Raw genomic sequence first — 3,525 nt, 5'->3', positions numbered from 1 at the left:
AAGGAGAATTGATGTCTTTGAGCTGTGGTGCTGGAGAAGAGTATTGAATGTACCATGGCCTGCTAAGGAAACAAACAGATTCATCCTGGAGAGGGTTACAGCAGGCTGCTCCTTGGAGGCAAGGATTCTGGGGCTTCGTCTGACATCTTCGGACTTATTGTAAGGAGAGACAGGTCCTTGGAGAGGGACATCATGCTTCAGAGGGTGGAGTGACTCTGCAAGAGAGGAAGACCCTCTATGAGGTGGGTTGATTCAGTGACAGGGGAAATCAGAATGGGTGTGTCAGAGGCAGTACAATTGGCACAGGATAGAGCAGGGTTTAGAGCTGTTGTACATAGGCTTGCTATGAGTCACAAGTGACTCGACAGCACATAGCAACAACAATAACAAATGAAAGACCTCCAAAATACATGAAACAAACATTAACAAAACTGAAAAAGGAAATAACACTACTATTTTTCTTAGAAACTTCAATACACCCATCTCAAAAAAAGATAGAACTACCAAAAAGAAATTCAACAAAAATTTGAAGAATTAAACTACACAATAAAACAACTTGACCTCATAGATATTTATACGTTAATGCACCCCAGTAAAGCACAGTATACCTTCTTCTCCAATGTGCATGGGACGTTCTCCAGAATAGATCACATTCTAGGTCACAAGGCAAGCATCAATAAATTAAAAAACACAGAAATAACATAAAGCATCTTTTCAGATCATAATGCTACAAAGTTATAAATTAATAATAAGAAGATAAAGGAGAAAAATCCATACATTTGGAAGCTGAACAACACTTTGCTTGAACATGACTGGGTACTAGAAGAAATAAAAAATGAAATTAAAAAGTTTCTTGAAACAAATGACAATGAAAGCACCACTTAACAAAACCTCTGGGGAAGAGCTAAAGCAGTAATCAGAGGTCAAGTTATAGCAATAAGCAAACACATCAAAAGGCAGGAAAAACTGACCATTGACTCTCTAACCCAACCTCTCCAGCAAATTGAAAAAGAACAGCAAGAAAATCTAACACCTCTAAAAAAACCGAAATTCTAAAAATTAAGGCAGAAAGAAATGAAATAGAAAACAGAAAAAAATTGAAAGTATCAACAAAACTAGGAGTTGGTACTTTGAAAAGGTCACTAAAATGGACAAACCACTAACAAAACTCACAAAAGAAAAGGAGAAGACAGAAATAATCTGAATAAGAGATTAATCAGTCAACATCACAACAGAACCAACTAAAATAAAAAGGCTAACATTAGAATATTATGAAAAACTCAAACAAATATGAAAACCTAGAGGAAATGAACAAATACTTAGAAATGCACAACCTACCTAAACTGACACAAACCGAAACTGAACATCTGAACAGACCCATTACAGAAGAAGAAATTGGGCTTCCAATCTTCGAGAACCCTCTGCTTGCTCCGTTTTCCTGGATTGCCTGGGTTTGGAAGGCGGCAGGAGCCATGGCCATGTTTGAAGAGATGAGAGCAAATGTAGGCAAGTTGCTGAAGAGCATCGACAGGTACAATCCTGAGAACCTGGCCACCCTGGAGCGCTATGTGGAGACACAGACTAAGGAGAATGCTTATGACTTGGAAGCCAACCTCGCTGTCCTGAAGCTGTACCAGTTCAACCGAGCCTTCTTCAGACCACAGTCACTGCTCAGATCCTGCTGAAAGCCTCCACCAACCTGCCTCACACTGACTTCACTCTGTGTATGATTGACCAAGCACATCAAGAAGAATGGCCAATCTGACAGATACTCTGCCTCGGAGACCTGCTAGAGACCTGCCACTTTCAGGCCTTTGGCAAGCCTTGGATGAGAACATGGACCTTTTGGAGGGCATTACAGGCCTTGAAGACTCTGGAAAGTTATTTGCCATGTTGTCTGCATTATTTACCAACATATTGACTGCTGGCTACTGGCCAAGATGCTCGGGGATCTGACAGACAGACAGCTCAAGGTGTGGATGAGCAAGTATGGCTGGAGTGCCAATGAATCAGGCCAGATCTTCATCTGTAGCCAAGAAGAGAGCATTAAGCCCAAGAACATTGTGGAGAAGATTGACTTTGACAGTATGTCCAGCATCATGGCCTTTTCCCGGTGATTTTGCAGCAGTCTAGTAAAGATTTGTTGACTTTAAAAAAAAAAGAAGAAATTAAAAAGGTAATACAACAACTTCTAACCAAATAAACCCCCCTGGACCAGATGGTTTTACAAGTGAATTTTATCAAACATTCAGAGAAGAACTGTTACCAATCCTATGTGAATGAATTTAGAAAATAGAAAAAGATGGAATTATCCCAGACCCATTCTATGAAGCAAACATATCCTTGATGCCAAATCCAGGAAAGGATACCACCAAAATAGAAATTTTTATAGGCCAGAATCTCTCATGAACATAGATGCAAAAATCCTGAATAAAATATTGGCCAATAGAATCCAATGATACATCAAAGAAATAATTCACCATGATCAAGTGGGATTCACAACAGGTATGCAAGAATGGTTCAACATAAGGAAAACAATTAATGTAATTCATCACATTAACAAAGCAAAGAACAAGAACCACATGATCCTATCAATAAATGCAGAAAAGGCCTTTGACAAAATCCAAAACCCTTTCCTGATTAAAACACTCAACAAAATGGGATTAGAGGGGAATTTCTTCAACATAGTAAAAAGTATTTATGCAAACCCGAGAGCCAACATTGTTCTCAATGGAGAGAGGTTAAAGGCATTCCCTGTAAGAACAGGAACTAGGCAAGGATGCGCACTATCACCTCTTTTATTCAATATTGTATTGGAAGTCTTAGTGATAGCAATAAGATATGAGAAGGACATAAGAGGTATCCAAATTGGCAAAGAAGAAGTAATATTATGTCTCTATGCAGATGATATTATAGTATACTTAGAAAACCCTAAAGACTCAGCAAGAAAACTATTGGACACAGTGGACCAGTTCAGCAAAGTAGCAGGATACAAGATCAACATACAAGATCAGTTGGATTTCTCTATAGTGACAAAGAGAATACAGAGCCGAAACTAAGGAAAACAATGCCCTTCACAATAGCTAATCACAAGATTAAATACTTGGGAATGAATTTAACCAGAAGCACAAAGGATCTATTCAAAGAAAATTACAAAACATTCCTACAAGAAACAAAAAGAGACCTCGAGAAGTGAAAGAATATCCCTTTCTCATGGACAGGAAGATTCAATAATGTGAATCTGCAAAAGCCTGCTGGAATGAATGTCGCGCGATTTTTGCGTCTTCGATTACCTGGGAAGATGGGAGGGTCTGGGAAGATGGGAGGGTCTGGGAAGATGGGAGGGTCTGAGACTGGCTTCTAAGCTGCCCAAGTTTCAGCTAGCCTGTTGCCATAACCCCTTCTCTGAGCGGCCTGCCGGAACGAATGCCGTGCAAGGAGTTGGAGTCAGAAAATCAAAAGGGCCGAACTCGCTCAGCATATCTTAAGCTCAAGGAACTGAAGAACAAATTCAAACCTCGAGTT

General features: G+C 39.6%; 1 pseudogene across 1 annotated transcript; it reads left to right on the top strand.

Annotated features, from left to right (window-relative positions):
• The first annotated feature begins 1,472 nt into the window (after positions 1-1,472).
• Positions 1,473-2,149, top strand: LOC102845493 (annotated as a pseudogene). Its single transcript, XR_438959.1, has one exon. The product of XR_438959.1 is annotated as a eukaryotic translation initiation factor 3, subunit K pseudogene (transcript).
• Positions 2,150-3,525: the final 1,376 nt, after the last annotated feature.

Source organism: Elephantulus edwardii, unplaced genomic scaffold (assembly GCF_000299155.1).
Source record: "Elephantulus edwardii isolate Elephantulus edwardi_28Jun2011 unplaced genomic scaffold, EleEdw1.0 scaffold00177, whole genome shotgun sequence".
Lineage (NCBI taxonomy): Eukaryota > Metazoa > Chordata > Mammalia > Macroscelidea > Macroscelididae > Elephantulus > Elephantulus edwardii.
This window is presented reverse-complemented; position numbering and strand designations above follow the sequence as displayed.